Source organism: Lissotriton helveticus, chromosome 2_1, assembly GCF_964261635.1.
Source record: "Lissotriton helveticus chromosome 2_1, aLisHel1.1, whole genome shotgun sequence".
NCBI classification, from domain to species: Eukaryota; Metazoa; Chordata; class Amphibia; order Caudata; family Salamandridae; genus Lissotriton; species Lissotriton helveticus.
The window spans coordinates 1440924317-1440943495 of NC_136059.1; the positions used below are offsets into that span (position 1 = coordinate 1440924317).

At 49.1% G+C, this 19179-nt stretch overlaps 1 protein-coding gene and 1 pseudogene across 2 annotated transcripts in view; one reads left to right on the forward strand and one right to left on the reverse strand.

Moving 5' to 3' along the window:
- The window catches only part of CNOT6L (CCR4-NOT transcription complex subunit 6 like), a 931406-nt gene that overhangs the window by 47741 nt on the left and 864486 nt on the right, over window positions 1–19179 (reverse strand). The window lies entirely within an intron of this gene.
- On the forward strand, window positions 3372–3525 carry LOC144820929 (5.8S ribosomal RNA; annotated as a pseudogene).

The following is a 19179-nucleotide window of genomic DNA, read 5'->3' on the forward strand; positions in this document are numbered from 1 at the left end:
AGATCTCTTAGATCGCACTCACTATGCATTATATGTCACACTCGGGTATTCACCACGTCATAGAATCACCTTCTGCCCGTCTTTTAGCACCACCTTTGGGTCCACACTTCTTAATGACTGTTCTTATAGTCTTTTTTCTCCTTCCCAGCACATCCCCTCACTCTGGCCATCCTTTTACCGTCCTCCACGTACCCATCCATTTTCACTCCCATACCATTACAAAAAAATAGTTTCTGACTTTACTTTATTTCCCCAGCCCTGAAGAGTCACGGGTCTGCCTCGCTTTTTGACGAAACACGTGTCGGCTGGTTTTCGTGTATAAACAAACTCTGTCAATGGATATAATAAACAAGGAAAGAAACAACTAAAGTGAAGTCTGATCTTATCCTTCCATCAAAAGATACACAACCAACCGTTGAACATACTTAGGTTGTGTGCGCTTGACCTTGCATACAGACATACAGAAGGCAGAGCTCCTCTCCCCCTTCTCTCCCACAGAACAGGGTTATCTCTGATCAAGCAGCACCAACAACTACTAGCTACAAAAATTACCTTATACTCACTATCTGTTGAGCGCCGTGCTATTTCTGAATATTGTGATAACCCTACGCTGAACTGTGTATTGCGGTGGCATGGCTGGAGGGGCCGTCTCGAAGAGGAGGGAGTAGCCCCTTCGGGCGATTCGCAGCACCCACCTGTCCGACGTGACAGTGCGCCAGTGGAAGAGGTGATGGCGAACTCTGCCCCCCACTGACGTCACATGGGCCTGAAAGCACGGACTAGGAGGGTTTTGAGGCGGGTGCTGCAGGGGAACGTGTGGACTGGCCTCGCCGTTGTCCCCGACCGCAGCCACGGCGGTTTCTACGGCCGCCACCGCGCTGTGTAGCAGTCTGCGGTACGTGGCTGCCAGCACGAGTGGGAGCGCCCCTTCCTTGGCCACGAAAGGAGCGAAAGGCACCAGTTTGCTGGCGTGGGGCCGAGAGGCCCAAGGACTTGGCCGTAGCCCTGGAGTCCTTAAAACGTTCAAGCGCATGGTCTGCCTTGTTGCCAAAGAGGCGACAGCCATCAAACGGCATGTCCAGGAGTGTGGCCTGGACATCAGCCGAAAAGTTGGCAGACCTCAACCAGGCGTGGCGTCGAACCGCCACCGTTGTTGCCATCGCTCTGCCCAGTGAGTCCGTGGTATCCAGCCCACACCGGATGAAATAGCGCGCTGCATCTCGACCCTCCGCAAGGGCTAGGACGAGTTTAGCCCGGGCCTCCTCCGGACATTGTGGCAGCACGTCCGCGACCGTGTCCCACAGGGTGTGGGTGTAGCGGCCCAAGAGGCATGCGGTATTGACTGACCGCAGTCCCAAACTCAGGGACGAGAACACTTCCTTTCCCAATTGTTCGTACCTCTTGGATTCCCGATTGGGCGGAGCCGTCGGGAATGCGGTCTGGGAAGTGGAGGCCTGGATGACCAGGCTCTCGGGGGTGGGATGGGTGGACAAAAAGCAAGGGTCGCCCAGGGCCGAGCGGTAGCGTCTGGCCACGTTCCTATCCACAGGCTGACCTGTGGCAGGCTTGGACCAAGTGCCCACAAGAACATCACACAAGGCTTCATTAAACGGCAGCAGAGGCTCAGTGGAGCATGCTTGCGGTTTAAGGACCTCAGTGAGGAGGTTAGTCCTCACTGCGGCGACAGGGAGCATCAGGCCCAGGGCCTTGGCCGCCCGCGTCAACACTATACTGTAGGCAGCCCCCTCCTCCGTAGCCACGGTGGGAGGGGAGACAAATCCAGTGTCTGGCAAAGTGTCAATTCCACTGTCCTCCCCAAGCTCATATGTCCAGTCCTGTTGAGACTGGCACTCCTGTGCCAGAGGGTCCACAGACCCCTCCCAATCACCCTCGTCACCCATCTCCTGCAATTTAGGATCAACAGATGGGGCCGGTTTGTGGAAATAGAAATCTCCATACGACGTCGAGAGCGGCGCCGGAACCGAATCAAGGGTAGGATCGGGGACGGCGCCCGTAGGCGGCGACACCCGCAGGGCCGGCGCCGGTGAGGTCGACCGGCGACAACCCGGATCCGGAACCGGATCCAGTTGGGGCCTGCGGCGCCAGGACCGAAATCGCCGGCGGCGCCGGGGCCGAAGCACCTGACGGCGTCGGAGCCAAAGCACCGACCCGCTAGGCCCTCCAGCTGGGGCGTTGGGCCCGTAGGCGCCACGGGACCCGGCGGAGGAGGGAGGGACCTCATGGCCATGAGGTACCGCTCGAACTCCTCAGGCGTTGTACCGTGCCCAGGGACCGGAAGGTATCGGGCAGGTGGCGACGCCCGCGACTCCATCGCGCGAGCGAAGGGGTGGGTCGGAAGAACGATGACGTCTCTCCGACCGCTCATGCCTCTTACCTGAGGACCTGGATCCTGAAAACCAATGCCGACTCTCGGAGCTACGAGGGCTCCAACCCCACGACCGGTCCCTCGACCTCCTGTGGGACCGGGACCTGGAACGGCGTGGGGCCGACTGCCGGAGCTCCGTTTGCTTGCGAGACCGCTCCCGTCTGTCCTTAGACGTCAGGGCCCGGCAGTCGGAGCAGGTGCGGTCGTCGTGGTCGAGGCCAAGACACTGAAGACACCGGCGATGGGGGGTCGGTAACCGACATCAGTCGGCTGCACTTGGAGCAGGGTTTGAACCCGGGCATCCCTACCGGCACCGTAGGAATCGAAGACTCGAGTAGAAAAATGATCAAAAAGACCAAAAAGTTTAGTCAAAAAATAACTGAGGGGTAGAGCTTCTCCAGATCTGCGCTAGTCACTGTGACGACATGAGAAAGGGAGGAGTAGTTAGGCAGCTGATGATAGACAAGCAGCCCCGCAGTACAGGGCTGATACTGTGCACGCACAGGGCTGCTTTAGAATGTGACGCTTTTAAGCGTCATTTGTGGGCGGTCCCAGAGGACCCCCTTCTTTTGCAGAATAGGGTTGTCAGCTTGTCAGCCCATACTGCTTAACTTTTAATGCTTCCAATAGACACATGCATTAAACCTGCCTGACGTCATCTGAAAAACAGACCAGGCAGGCAAAGACAGGGAATGATTTTAGGATCATTCATTTAAATAAGATATGAATTACTTTTTGCAATTATCATCCAAATCACTTTTAATTAGAAGGGAGTAGCCCCTTCGCCCACCCCCAGAAACCATAGCTGCTGCTGTGGTAGCAGGGTATGGCTCCCGGCTAGAAACACTCCTTAAATAATGGAGGCTCACTTTCTGAGGGGAAGCCTGATGGGCAGTCTCACCACACGGGTAATGGATGGCTGATGCTGCTTTCCTCCCACCTCCCCAGCACTTGCAGGTGAGTGAATTTTGTGAGAATTGCATGTGACTCTTGGCAGTGGATCACTCAGCTTGTGCATCGAGGCATGCTGCTAGCTGCGAGAATTAATGTGAAGGGCAGGACATATTAATCATCTACACTATCAATGCACCTTACAGCCCTGGCTTCCTTACGAGGGGTCTACACCTGTCTGAGGGTCGCTTGAACGTCACTTGTCATTGAGCACTCCCAGGGCACAGATGGGGCTGTCACAGGGGGGCTCTGCACACTTCATCCTGCCATGGTCAGACATCTGATCGCTCGTGACAAGTGCCCTTCCCACACCCAAGTTACCTCCACAAAGAAATGCTGCTTGTGCACCTGACCTTCCCCACCTTTGGGGTGGGCACCTGGTCAGCCCTAGGCCTGAAAAAACTCTGGAAGCCTGACTGTGTGCTGTGCATGGCTGTCTGTGGTTTCCCATGGCTGCCGATGCGCACAGCCTCCACTGCTCAATTTTGCGGCTGGGAGAGCCACCTACCTGTCCACGAATGCTGGATTCCATGCTGGCTCCAATTGGCTTTGCTATCCGATCTGGGAAAGGGTGTGCTGATGTGACTCCTCCTGTGCGCAAGGGTTGCCCATTCTACAGTCCATAGAATTGGTCTGTCTCCCCCATTCTTCGGCATCAGACTATGACCTCAGATGAAACGTGGCAACCCAATGAATTTAAGTATATTACTAAGCAGAGGAAACTAAACTAATCAAAATGTCCTTAGTTAAGGTGAATGAAGAGGGAAGAGCCCAGCACCGAATAGTCACCCGGAGTGGGTATGGGAATATGGCGCACAGACATCTGACTCCCTGGCATCGCTTAGGAGCCAAGTCATTCTGATCAAGGCTTACCTCAGGAGGTGGTATTAGTCCAGTAGTGGTCCTGGGCATGCTGGGATCAGGTCTTCTTGAAATCAGGTTGCTTGAGAATGCAGTCCAAAATGGGTGGTGAGCTTAATTTAGGGCTAAATATAGATGTGAGACCAACAGCCCATAAGTACTATACAAGAAAATCAAAATACATTTTGAAGAAAGAGTTCGAGAGGGTCGGTGCCGTGCAGTGCTGTGGAACTTCGGTTGGCCTGTGACAGCAGGCCTCTTGGCCAGTACATAGAGCTGCTTGCTTCAGGCCTGATTGTAGATGGAAGGGAGCGCCTCCAAAGCCCTTAGTGTGCCGCATGTGTGTGGGGCTGCTGGTGCTAAATCATTTGTAGACAACCAAATTCTTGGTCAGGATTTGTGAATAGGAGAGCAGCTACCTTGCTGTGATTGACTGAAAGTCATTTTCTGAGTCAAGCTTTTCTATCCATCCATGGGTGCCCATGCCTCCCTGGGGTCCAACTGCTCCTCAACTAGTGGGAGGGACAATCTGTGGGAGGGTGCCTGCACTACATGCTGCACAGCACAGTGGCCTCCCCCTCCTGTACTGCTCTGCCAGGTGCAGGGATGGGGCCACGATCCCTCGTAGCTCAGCAGGCTGACCAGAGGGCCGTAGCCAACATCAGCAGTCGTCCGGAGGCAAGGAGCATCCTGAGCTCTGGCCTTATCGTCAGCTGCCGCCTGTGTACTCTGGTCGACCCGAGTCATCTGATAGCCGGGATCGTCAACCAGGTGACCACAGGGTGGTTAGCAGACTAGATGGCTGGTTGGTGGCTGGCCAACCAGATGACTGGCTGGCTGGTGCAACTAACTGGGACTTGTGTCTCTCCTGGTTCTGTAAGCTTGGGGGCTCAATAGTTGAGGAAAAATGGCTTCCCAGGCAGGCCCGAGCAGAGAGGGGGTTGGCAGGGGGCTTAACTATCCTTAGCGCCCCAGGCTCAAGCATCAAGGAGGTGGAAGGCACCAACACCGGGCAACCTTAGCCGATAGACTGGGGTAATAGTCCCTTACCAGTACATGGTTGCTGTGGACTGGCGAGAATTCTTGTGTCCCTCCAGAATGTGGAGCGGAGAAAGGACCCCTGTGAAGGCTCCAGGGAAAGGAGGCATTGGACAGAGGAGGCGTATGGGGCTCATGCAGGCTGAACAGTTCCAGTAATCTCCAATGAGAGTTGGACAAAGTCATGGCTGTGGCCTAGGAAGCCTAGTAACCGCAGGCCAGGGCTCCAGTTACTGGCATGGTCATTTTTCCTACCCAGAGCAGGGTGGCGTTGGGCATGGAGGAGTCTGGGACTCCTGCAGGATGAAAAGCAAACGTAATTCCCATTAAAGACAGCCAAAGCTATGGCTTTCCCTTGGGAAGCCCAGTCCCCTCAGGCCGGTGGTGTCAGCCAGCAGGACCTGCCCGGGGCAGGGTGGGGCCCCAACTGCAAGGGTTTGGCAAGTTTCAAGACGTCCACCAGTTTGCTGTCTGGCTATTATATTGCCAAAAACTTCACCAGTGAAATTTCATTATTAAGGCAGATCCAGCCAATGGACAACTATGGATGATGAAGTGAATAATTATTGCACAAGTGCTATATATAATAAAAATATATACAGGTGATTGATAGAGACATTATAATTTAATAGAGACATTGTAATGTAACAAGCAACACAAGTTAAGAGTGTCAAAAACCCACAATAAAATTAAAAAACAGTCCAGAGTAAAAGTTTGCCTACATTTCGACCCACAATACAAATTTAATCAGAAAGGGATCAGCATCAAGAAGGAATAGTGTAGGAGGCACCAAACAATTTGCGGCCACAGTCCTACGATCCTAGATGTGAAACATATACAAACTTTTACTGTGGACTGCTTTTTAATTTGATTGTGGATTTTGACAGTTTTAACTTGAGTGTTGCTTGTTACATCATATTGTCTATATCAGTCACATGTACATAATGTTATAATGTATAGCACTTGCACACCATTTATTCACTCAAAAAGGAGAAGGAGGGGGCCAGTGCCTGTGCTCCTCAATAATGAATCAATACTAATAAAGGGCCACTGTCCCTAAGAAAAGACAGAGGAAGTTGTTTTAGAGAGATCGGTAAGGAAGTCAAAGTGACTTTTACCTGGTGCCCTCACACAATCCGAGGGATGTCATGCTTCATGATAGGGACATCCTCCTCGTCAAAAATGACACCTTAATAGTGTTTTAAAGAATTTCCAATATTAACTAACCTATGAGAGGAGTAGGTCTCACAGTAGTGAAAAAGGAATTGTCAGTATCAGGACATGCAAAACTTAACCATACATGTTCTGCCTTTTACTTTCCTAACTCCTTGCCTTATGGGCTACCTAGGGCCTAACTTAGGAGTGACTTATGTGTAATAAAAGGGGATTTTAAGGCTTAGCCAGTAGTTGGAAATGCCAAGGCGAAGTGGAAGTAAACTGCACATACAGGCCCTGAAATGGCAGGCCTAAGACATGTTTGAAAGGTTACTTGTGTGGGTGGCACAATCAGTGCTGCAGGCCCACTAGTATCATTTAGGCTACAGGCTCTGGGTATATAATATACCACTTTACAGGGGACTTACAAGTAAACCATATATGCCAATTAAGTATACACCAATGTTTAGGCGAGAAGCACATGCACTTAAGCACTGGTCAGCAGTGATAAAGTGCTCAGAGTCCTAGGGCCAATAAAAAGACTCAGCAAAAATAGGAGGTAAGCAGGCAAAAAGTTTGGTTCAAATTAACTAAGCCACTAAAGTACGAGTTCAAGTCAAGTCAAAAGGTAAGTTTATTTAGATCATAATCTTTAAACCAATATACAATATACAGTACTATATGCATTAAAAAATATTATCTATTGACAACACTTCAACAAAACTCTCATTAAAATCTCATTTCTTAAAAGAAGGGTGTAAATGGCGTTCTCATAATCATATGACATTTGGAGAAGGGTGCACGTATTGACAATTACTCCAAATGATTTTTGTCCTAATAAAATTCTTAAAACAGGTTTTCTCTAGACATAATTCTATCTAAAACATTAAAACCTAATCCTAACTTAATATAAAACTCTGTACAACCTTTATAAACTTCCCAAGTGCAATTGCAATATCAAGGTTTGGGAGTTCGGTAATTAGCTCGAGTGCTTGTCTCCTATTTCTTATATCATATTTTATAAATATTGGACGCAGCCAAAGTTTACGCTGTTCTAAAATATTTATACAGTCCAACAAAAAGTGCACGGTATCCCCTTTTGTACCCAGCCTGCATTTACAGTGCCCATTTGGGTCCAATATTTTGGTTTTGAGTTATTTGTATGATATCCATGGGTTAATCCCAATGCGTAATCTTAGGATTTCTTGTCTATACCACGGGTTAGGCAACAGATCCAAGTAAGGGAACCAGGTTTCCTTTCCCCATGCGTTCATCATAAAATCCACTGATATTTTATTTCCAAGATATTCCCTGTCCATGCTTCTAGTAACAGCTTGGGCATTGGATCTTAGTTCGTGTTTTGAGCACTCTATTGTCAGTAGGTCCCGGGATATATCCACTTTTATATTTCCACAGGCTAGTAGCAATCTCTCCCTACACATTTTTGCCCAATTTAGGTCACTTTGTTGTATTTCATTTCGGCAGCACTGTGCAACCTTTTGATCATTTCCAAGGCGATTCCAGAATCTAATTACTGCACATTGTGCCTGGACCCCCCAAGCAGTTGTCCCTAAATCCGTTCTTATGACTTGCACCATTGCCGATTGGGGTAGGGACAAAAGCTTTTTCAAGCATTTTCCTTCCTCTACGTCCCAGACTCCCTTACCGCTCAAATAAAGGATTTCTGCTCCATTGAGGACTTGTGGTGGAATCCTCGCATTAAAAGCTTTCAATAGTGGTCGATGCGACTTGTCCCCATAATCCCGGTTAAACATTTTTAAATTTTTTTTTTTTTTTTAAACAAAAAAGTCGTTTTATTGCATGAAATCAGCCCTCTGAGAGAGGCCTCCTTTCAGGGGAGCGTGAAAGAAAAAACTTATATTTGCACAAGATGCAAGAAGTGCCTGGGAACAGGCATCCTCAACCCTTTAGCACCGCGTCTGGACTTTATTTTTGGGGCAGGCTCTAGGATGAATGTCTTGCAGCCATTTCATTGGCTGTCAGCTGATTGAATGCCAGAAGCACTGGGAGCCCATATTGGATTCTGGCAGTGTACAAATATTTGATATGAACATTTGGCGTGAAGGTGTGCTTTGGTTGTTTTTTCCTAGTTGTCAGAAGGGTATTTAGCAGGGAAAGCAGGGAGGGCAATTCAGGGGAGATAGGCAGAGGATGGGACGGAGCTCAGCCTTTCCTGGAAGCACATAGACCTGGTCACGGTTACAGAAGAACCCTCTGGTGACACGGGTAGTGTTGCACCCGGGCCCTTGCGCCAGCCGAATTGAGGGAGGTGCGCAACACTGGATGCAAGTGTCAAAAAAGCGCATTCCGTATGAAGAGAATTTAGTACTCCCCTTTGCCAATAGCTACCTGAAACTAAGTCCCATAGAAATTGGCTTGGCTTGGCTTGCCAGGAGAGGCTGAGCTGACGGAAGGCACTTGGGAACAGTGAAATGTTTTGTTGGGTTATTCAAGGCTTGGTGAAGAAATCGGATGACTCGGACGTGACCTTCCCGTCTTTGGTCTCCACTGTCTTGACCAGGACAGTGCGCTTTGTCCTGGAGCTCTCCAGTGGTGCAGCATTCACAGCGTAGGCGCCACTCGAGAATGTATTGCCATATCCCGATCCAAAGCCGCTGCCGCCATATCCACCACTGCTGTATCCACCACCGTACCCGCTGCCTCCGTACCCGCTGCCGCCATACCCGCTGCTCACTGAGTATCCGGAAGTCTTCGTCTGAATGCTCATGTTCTGCATACCCGATTCAAACCTGTTCTCCTCTCCTTCCAGCAGCTTCCTGTAGGTGGCGATCTCAATGTCCAGGGCAAGCTTAACGTTCATCAGCTCCTGGTACTCGCGGAGCTGGCGCGCCATGTCCTGCTTGGCCTTATTCAGGGCTGCCTCCAGGTCGCCCAGTTTAGACCTGGCATCTTTGACAGCAAGTTCTCCACGTTCCTCAGCCTCGGCGATGGCAGCCTCCAGATTGGCACGCTGATTTTTAAGGGCATCAATTTCAGACCCGGCAATTGAGGTTTGTGCCTTCGCTTTTTGGGCTTCAAGGTGTGTTTGCCAATTCAATTTTTTGTCTAACCACACCCCAAGATATCGATATTCATTTACCAGTTCTAGTTTAAGATCCCCTAAAAACCAATTAAACTTAGATGCTTTTTTCCCAAAGCATAACATTTTTGTCTTGTCTAGATTTACCTTTAAAAATAGCTTTTTACAATATTCATTAAAAGAGTTTAGTTTCCTTTGAAGACCGATTTCTGTTTGATCCACTATTACTAGATCATCTGCATATAGCAGACACGGCACCTTTTTGCCATCCATCCTTGGGCTGGCGCTTCCCTTTACCTCAAGGCATTTGGGTAAGTCTGATAGAAAGATGGAGAATAACTGGGGGGCCAGTACGCAGCCTTGCCTTAGGCCGTTTCCGATAGGAATTTTCTGTGTCAGTGACCCCTCAGTGTCCCTAATCACTTGGGCCCAGTTTTCCCGGTGTAGTTCTTTTAATACCGTCAGTAAGTCACTTGGGATATTTTTCTTTATTATTATCTCCCAGAGACAGTCCCTATCCACCGAGTCAAATGCGGCTCGGAAGTCCACGAAGCAGCAACAGAGTTTTCCGTTCTGCTCCGTCGACTTCCTTGTCAATGCCCATAGGGAGAAGCAGTGGTCTATCGTTGAATGTCCTGCTCTGAATCCTCCCTGTTCAATCGGAATTACTGAATTCTCCTCAACCCAGTCGTTCAGTCTATTTAAGACTAGTTTTGAAAAGACCTTTTCCCTATGTCTAAGAGGTTTATCAACCTGTAGTTTTACGGTTCACCTGGGTTACCCTTTTTATGGATAGGTCTAATTATAGCCCCCTTCCAATTTGTTGGCATTTTTCCCTCGGTTAGGATTAGTTGGAAAAGGTGAGAGAAAAACTTTGCCCACCAGTTTGTTTGAAATTTAAGGATTATGGCTGGTAGGTTATCCGGTCCTGCCGCTCTGGTTAGGTTCAGTTTCTTAAGTATTTCTGCCACTTGATCTTCTGTAAAGTCTAATTTAAAATCATTTGAGATTTCCTGCCAACTTGGTGGCACTCTTGCTCCTGAGACCCGTCTGGCTTCATACAATTCCCTTATGTATTTATCCCAGGCTGCCTCGCTTATGACGCAAATCAAGTCTCCAGCTGGGGGAGATGATGCTGCTTTTATCAATTTCCAAAATTGTCTCAAATTCTTATTTTCAATTGATTCTAGCAGCTCTCCCCAGCATCTCTCTTTATACTCCCTTTTTGCGTCAAGAACCATCTTTTTAAACTCTATTTTTAGAGAGGTTATATATTTTTTCCTTTCTTGGTTAACTTCTTTCTTTTGTTTTCTGGCTTCTGCCCTTATCTCCCTTTTTTTTATTTGGCAGTCCATTGAAAACCATTTCAGACGGCTTGCGTGGTTATTTAAGCTTTTACTTTTAGTCTTTTTTAATTCTATCCTTAGACATTGGACTGATTGGGCAATTTTCTTCTCATACCATTCTAGCTTTAGCTTTTCTAAGTTTACTAGTTCTGTTTTTTGTTGAAACACTTAACTTTTCCACATGTTCTTCGGTTACTGTAGTTGTTGCTCTTTTTGGGTACTCCATTTCTTGGTGAATCACCTTTTCCCTTGGTTCCACCCTTCCCCATTTTAGTTTTACGGTGAGCAAGTTATGATCACTACCCTCACCGTGAAGAACATTAAAGTCCTGCACTAAGGGGAAATTCCAAGCTGGCATAAGGACATAGTCAATTGGGGAGTTTTGTAATCCTTTTTTAAAAGTCTTCTTTGCAGGACAGTCTGTTTTAAACCTGCCATTTAGACAAAAGAGTCCCTTTTCCCCCCAAAAATTGACCAATTCCCAATCCGGCTTTGAGGGGTCACATTGTGGAAAATTAGCGTGGCTTATTCCATAAGTATCTAATAATTCTGTGTACCAACGGTCGGTCTTCATTGGATTTAACTTATGGTTAAGATCCCCTAAAATTAATATTATGTCTGAGGAATACCTTTCAAGGATATCCTCTACGTCCTGTTTGAAATTTCCCATCTCTCTTACATAGTCACCTACATTGTCCCACTGTATATATACATTTATGATAATTAGCTTTTCATAGTTCTTATCCTGGGAGAGATGGTTTATCCTGCACACCAATAACCATTTACATTTTACTTCTAACAATGACACATTTCTTACATTTTTTGTTGAAATAAGTCATTATTCCCCCCGAGGGGCGGCCAAACCTTTGTCTCGTTGCTGGGCGATTTAGCTGATAGTAGCCCTCGAAGATAGGGGTTTCTCCGCATGCCCAAGTCTCCTGTAGGCAGGCAATTGCTACTTCATTTACTTCATTCTTTATTTGTTCCCTTTTTAGGACATTGCCTAACCCGTTTACATTCCACGTTAAGAGACTTAGGGCAGACGGCACCCCCCTCTCCTATTAGATCTCGCTTAGTCCCCCAGCTGCCCCCCTTCCATCCATATCGCACTCAATTGAGTCACCTCCATAACTGCAATGGCTCCAGTTGCCCCACCAATCCTCTTTTGCAGTATTATTAATCACTATCCTTAGTTGGTTACCTGCTTCATCTTTGCCCTGGTGTAATCTCACCTGTCTCTTCCTTAAGCCTGCATGACAATTTAGGAAGTCCCTTCCTGAAAGTACCTTACCCCTTAGGTCTTTTTCAGTCAGCACCTTTACTCCCTCTTTAAGGATCTCACTGGCTGCCCTCAAATCTTAATATAACCATACTTTTGTTATATCCCTGCCTGGCATGCTGTCGATGAAGCCCACCTGTCTTAGATCTTTTGTATCAATCCCACTCAGGCTTACACATTTAGAGAAGATAGCTAAAACTTTTGATCTATTTAGGGGTTTTATTTTCCTTAACTTCTTACCCCTTTGGGCATCCTCAGCTGATTCTAGGTAGACCCATTTATTGTTCCCCTGATCATCTCCCATCTCTAGGGGTGCTATGGTTGCCTGTCTTGGACCTTGTTTCCCGGTTGCACCCATTTTTATCTCAATTGACTGGGATATATTTCCCAGGTTACGATATCTCGGGAGGGTCTGCCTTTGGCTTTTCGGTGGAGTGGTGATTCTCTGGCTTAAAGGTTTGTTCTTTTGTATTTTCTCTTTTGGGTCCTTACCAGTCTGCCTCTTTCTCTGTGTAATTGGGGTCTTCCTTATCGCTTCCCTTTCCGAGGGACTGGTCTGTACAAAGGACCGAGCCATTACATTTAATGTACCTCCTGTATCCTTACTCTTGATCTTTCCCTTAGGCGCTACCAGTCTGGCCTGTTTTTTGCCTACCCTACCTTTGGTATAGGCTCTTCCGTAGTCACGTCTCCTTCTTACCACCATTGGGCACCTAGATATATATACATTATCTGGGGGTTCTACAGGCTCGCTTCTCACGGTTTGTTCAGTTACTTGGGGAGTTCCTACTGGTCTTAACAAGGCAGGGATTTGGCCTTTGATTCCAGTCAACTCATACTGTATTTTCTTTAAGTATTGTTTTTGGGCATTCAAAACCCCATTATTCAACAGTGAAACTTCAAGGATCCCTTGCAGAATTTTTTGTAACATTAGAAGGAGGTCCATCATTGATGTGGTGGGGGCAGTTAAAAGGTCGGGTCCTGTTGGCTGTTTCGCTCGGGGTTTGTTAGGTTTCCATTTTTTCCAGAGATCTGCGTATTTAACCTATCTCCCCTTTCTTCACTTGATGGTACTTGGTTGGAGTTTGCCCCCAAACAAAACTTGTCTCAAGGCTGTCTCTTCTCATATGCTCTTCATTCTCTGCAGTTTGAAAGGAGGACAGTTTTGGGGATGATGAGAGCCGAGGTAACAGCAGATTTGAGTTCTGACTATGGATTGATAAGTTTATTAGCAGGGGGTTCTCCCGCTCGTCTTCCAGCTCACCTTCCAATATTTTTTCTGATGTTTTTTCTGATGTTTCTCTCTGGTTTTGATCCACTTGAGGCCCAACATCTGCATCTTTGTTTGTTGTCTCGAGGTCGTCCTCCTCTTCCGAGTCTACATTGATTGCCGTTGGGATTTGAGCCTTATAGTGTTTACCTAGAAAAACCTTTACAGGGTTAGGGGACTCGGTGGTCTTCTTTTTAGGAGGTATTAGGGTGCGCCCCTTTTTGCATAAGGGGCTTTTTTAGATCCTTTTTTACATTTCCCTTGCTTGCGTCTCCCCACGGAAATATCCTCTTGAGACATCAGACTCTCTTGACTCTCTTCCCTTGATCTGGATCCTACTAGTATTTCGCTCATCTCCAGGCTGTTTTCTTGCACGTCTTCCCGTGCTTTCTGTCTTAAGTTGGGGGCCATGCCCTTTGATTGGTATATACCGGGGGGGGATTATTACTTTATCCCTATTAATTTCCTTTTCTTCTTACTTTGCAGTGTGGATAAGAATCACCAGTTAATATTTGCTTGAGGCATACACACTTTCACACTCCTCCACACTGTAGCTCACTTACCTCTGTTGTGCACTGACTGCCAACCTGCCTTGCCCAGAGTTGGTTGGATTCCCCCCCTTCTTTTCCTTCTGGGCAGGTTTTTTCCGTCTTTTCCCCTAGCCTGGGGTAACTAGGAAAAGAAAAAAAAAGAAAAATCCAGTGGTTCCTGTTTCGGGCGTATTTCCTTCTACACGCCCCCTCGGTCGCAATTAGCATCTGCTCACGCCCAGGTTTTCTCCAGTCCCAACTGGGGGCACTTGGGAGCTTTTCCGTGCGTCACAGGCTTCACCCATACAGGGGGTGCGAGGTTGGGGGTAGTTAATTTGGCCTGCCGCTTTCCGTTCCTCACTTCTTTACTTTAGTGACCCGAGCAGGCTGCAGGAGATGTGCCCCTCTGACCTTACAGCACACCCCGGCCGTCTAGCATTCCGTGTCCGCCCAGCACTCTGCGTCTGGTGTTAGCGGGATTACTCGCATTCAATGTCTGTTGGGGCTGGTGCTTTTATCGCACCGCTTTCCAGCATTTTCCGGCGTTCTCCCTGTAATCACCGCGTGTAATTATCGCGGTTACAGGCTACACACCCTCGGTTTGTTTTTAGCTCCGCGGCCGCAGCCGCGTTGTCCACGGGGTTCTCGCGCCGTTCACTCCGGCGTCTCCTCCGTGTTCGACTCGTTGAGCCTTCTCCTCCTCCAATGACGACATCGGTGCTCCGTTCTCCGTTAGGCAAGGCGGGGCATGGCACAACAGAGTTCAGGATGAATCCCTTCAAGCTTCAGGAAGTACAAGTTGGTCTAAGGGGCTGGGCCCCTGTGGGCCTTCTGTCCTGTCCAGACTGGCGGGATCTTTTCGTAGACCCTCCTTCCCCGGGTGTATTGATAGAGTATCTATTCTACGTGAGGGAATCTGCGGCTAGTAGTCTCTATCAGATGTACGAGTTACTTACCTTCGGTAACGATGTATCTGGTAGAGACGATTCTAGCTGCAGATTCCTACACGTAGAATTATCCCCAGGCGTGAGACTGGATCCGGAAACTTATTATATGAGAAGGAAGATGGAAGGAAACCTCCTCGACCTGGAGCAGCCATCGCAGTGGGGCATAGGAACACCAGAAGCCCCACCTTCCCAGAACCAAGAGGATGGAAGAACAGCAACCAGACAGAGCCACCGTGAAGAAAAAAAGAAGGCACTCACAGAGGACACTGCCCCCACCAGAAGGCGAGTACCAAGGACCAGCCCTGGGGTCCTCGCAGAACGGGGAGGAAGAGCAGGCCGTGAAGGAATCTGCGGCTAGAATCGTCTCTACCAGATACATCGTTGTAGGAAGGTGGATACCGGACTATGGTTACCCCAGATTTTTTGCCTTGTGTTTAGCTGGTTTTCGACTTAGTTGGCCTGGGATCCTGCTAATCAGGGCCCCAGGCTATCTGCTCTCTCTTAAAATGGACTCCATGTACCCTAGGTGCATAACTAAATTGGTACTGGACACCTTATCAGACCCTGTACAGTGCACTATAGGTGCCCAGGGCATAGGTGCATCCAAGGCCTACCAGGGGCTGCAGCATATCTTTTGCCACCCCTGGCTGGTACTTAAATCGACACAACTGGCTGTTCACACAGCTGGGGCAAGGTGGTGTACTCACCCCTCGCTTAGATATAGTATACCTATGTCTAAACCTATATCTGGACACATAGACACCTATAAGTCACTCCTATGGCAGGCCTTTACAATCCTCGAGGCAGAGTGCTTGGTTTTATGTGAGATGGTGCTCTAGCATGAGCTGAGCCTGTCTGCAGAGGTCGGAACCATTTCCGTGCAGCTGTTCCAGTGATACTGCCATACCATATACTCTTAAGTGCATTATAATCCTCGCGGTTATTGCTAACTTTGGTTTGGCTTTATCAAAACATGTCGTGTTTGGGGTCATACACTTTGGAATACTAACCCCTCGCCAGTTCTGGCGACGGGGGTAGCATTCCACCCTTCTAGAGGGAGAAGACATGTTACTTTACTTAAAACGTGGTTAATCCTAACCAGAGCCTCAGCATCACAAAATGGATGCTGCTGCCCCGACACAAGTCTGACCTCCTGCTGCTGACCGAAACTTGGCAGGGGAGGTCTGGACAAAGGGTTTCCTGTCACAGGGAGGTGCTACACCACCCCAGACTGAAGATAGTGGATTGGAGCAGGGAGGGTTGAAAGAAACTAGACACTGCCTGGGGCGCACAAGGCGTCCCAGGCAAAATCCAGTCAAACCGGTTCTGGGGCACTCCAGCCCCAGTCCTGGCGCGAAACTGGACAAAGGGAAAGGGGTGTAACCACCCCCTTCCTGGGTCCCACCCATAGGAGGGACCTAGCAGGTAATCCAGCCCCTTGATTTGGAATAAAGGTAGGAGCTGTGCAGATGCACATCAGATTATCCAGACTGAAACTTATGAAACGAAACTCTGGACCCTTCGACATCCCACTCGACATGAAAGACTGAAGAATCTCCCTTGTGGTCAAGGAGTGACCACCCTGTGCAAACAGGCATCATCCAGCACCTCGACGTTTGCTTTGTTGCAGTTCCCGCCGGAACTCGAGCGACAGAGATCGACAAGACCCAGCGTGCCTGCCTTCTAACAGCCCTATCCACAGTCCCTGCAGAGCTGAGACCCGTGGAGGCGACCTGAAGCGTGGGGCCGGCCATCTTGGAAAAACTACGAAGCGCTGACCGTGCAGCATCCGAGGCTCCCTCGAAGCTGTGCATTGGAGTTTGAGAAGCTCCAGCCCCGAGCAGCTTTTGCACCGAAGCTCCCCCTCCACACTCATCGGGTGCTGCGTGGGGCCCTTTTGCATTTTCCTGCTCGATGCGTTGGTCCGGTCGCTTGCCCGTTGGCTAGTGGCCCCAGTACCGACGAACCTTTGAATTTGCTCTGCTAGTCTGGTTGCTCCAGACTGGCCCTCGCTCTCCTGAAAAGGAGCACCCGCTCAGACCTTGCTGGTCCGAGTAAGAAGCGATCTTCGAATCCTGCGTGGGTTGCATTTGCCAAGGCCTGTTGACTCCGATCCGGAAGCCGACACCGCCGACAGCGAGAGACTTCGCGGGACAGCTCGTGATTCACTCCAGGACATCCTCGGTGCCCCAGAGACCACGTGGCAGCAGAGACAAGCTTCACAACGAGCACCTGATTGCGCCCGACATTGTCTGGTTCCTTCCTGGTTCCTTCCTGGTCACTGGCTAGTGACCCAGACTCTGTCCCCTCTGCTTTCAGGTACTCTACATCTTCGATCCACCCTTGGATCACACCGGACACTTCTCTTCTGGACGCCTGCAGCATCTTCATCTCCAGGCACCATAGATCTTCGTGACGAAACCCGACACATCTTTGCACCTGTGCACCCGCTTCCTGTGGGTGAGGTAACTCTTGAACGCCGGTGCTCCTGTAGTGGTTTACACCTCTAGTGTCTAAGTCTAAAGTTTTGTCCTTTTAGTCCAGTCGGAAGACTCTTAAAACTGTAACTCGATAACTTTTACGCACCATTGACTTTTTATTGGTGCATGCGTGTGCTTTTAGCGCTGCACCCGAATCCCGCGGGCTACTCCGGTCCTAACTGCTGTTAGTCCAGTGTAGTCCCAGCGATTCCCAAGGCCCTAGGCCTTAGCACTGATCGATTAGTGATACTTATACCACTTTTTTGATATATGGTTTGAGTGGCCACCGGTCTCATCCATAATTGTGCAACTTTCATATGTTATATTGTGCTTTTGTTTAAACGCTTGTGCTTCTTTACTCAAAGAGTATTAGGGATTATTCTGAGAATAAATACATATATTTTTATAATATAGACCTTGTGTGGTGTCCTTTCATTTGATATTACAGGATTGCATATGGTAAAACAGCTGGCTTCACATGTCCTCTTGAGTTAAGCCTTTAGGCTGCTTAATCCATGCTACCTCTAGGATAGCTGGTCTTTAAGGTTGACTTACAACCACCACCATAAGGGATTGTTTGGACTGATATAAGGTGCCCCCAGAATTGGAGACATCATACATCAGACCAACTTCTCACAATCGTTATCGAAGGTAATTAACTCGTACATCTGATAGAGACTACTAGCAGCAGATTCCTTCCCTGGGGAAGGAGGGTCTACGAAAAGACCCCACCAGTCTGGACAGGAAAGAAGGCCCACAGGGGACCAGCCCCTTAGACCAGGGAGGCAACCTCGTCCCTACCAGGCAGAGGACCCCCACAAGTCAAAAGCCAGCAGCCCCAGAGGAATGTAGGAGGAAGAAGGAGAGTGGAGGCCCCTACACTCACACAGAGGAACCAAGGACAAGGCCGGAGAGGCCGAGACACCCCACTCCAACTCCAGGGCAACCGAGTTTCCACCCAACGCCAGGACAGGCAGAGGAACAAGAAGAAGCCCCAAGGGCCCGAGGAAACCAAGGAAGAGGCAAGCCCACCCAGAGGGATGTTAACAGCCCAGCCAGAACGGCAGTTAAACCATAAGCCGCCAGAATCATGAAGGACACTGAAGCAGCCCAACCCTCCACACAAGAGCAGGAAGGAGAGGAATGGCCGGACCTACCACACTACAAGGGCCGCGCACACAACCTCAAGAAGCAATAGCAACATACAGAAATGCCATGAAGAAGGGGCACCCGAAGGCGACCAGCACTCCCTAGCAGAGCATAGCTATATAACAGCTACCACTACCCCACATAGGCTACGGCACGTCGCGAAACATGGGGAATCCTCTTTGGAAGAACCTCCGCAACAGAGGAGAAAGCAAAAGTAAAGCACCACGGGAAAAACAGCCCCGGGGAAGGCTTGACATCAGCCCAAGAAAAACAGAAGGCCTAATCTCAGGGCCAAGTCTGTGCAACAAGTCCAGCAAAACACACACACACAGGCAACAAGGTCCGTCCAGCAGCCAACAATGCCAAAGGTCCATCAAGGACCAAATGGCCAGCAAATATCGCCTCCAGCAAAGACGCCCAAAGGGCCTAAACCCAGCTCAGTTCAGCAGTCACCGAGGAGGGGAAGGAGGAGGAGGAGGAGGACAATAAGGCGGAGGAGGAAGAAGCCCCACCAGGAACCTCTGGATGGCAGAGTCAGCAGGAGCATGGAACAACAGGCTGCCATTAAACGGAAAGTCAATGAGCCGTTCCCGAATATTCTCAGGGAACACGCCATCCCGAAGCCAAGCATGGCGACGTAGGGCGATGGAGGAAGCCATAGCCCGGCCCAACGCCTCCGAGATGTCCAGAGCGGAGCGGAGAATAAACGCCGCTGGCTCTCTGCCA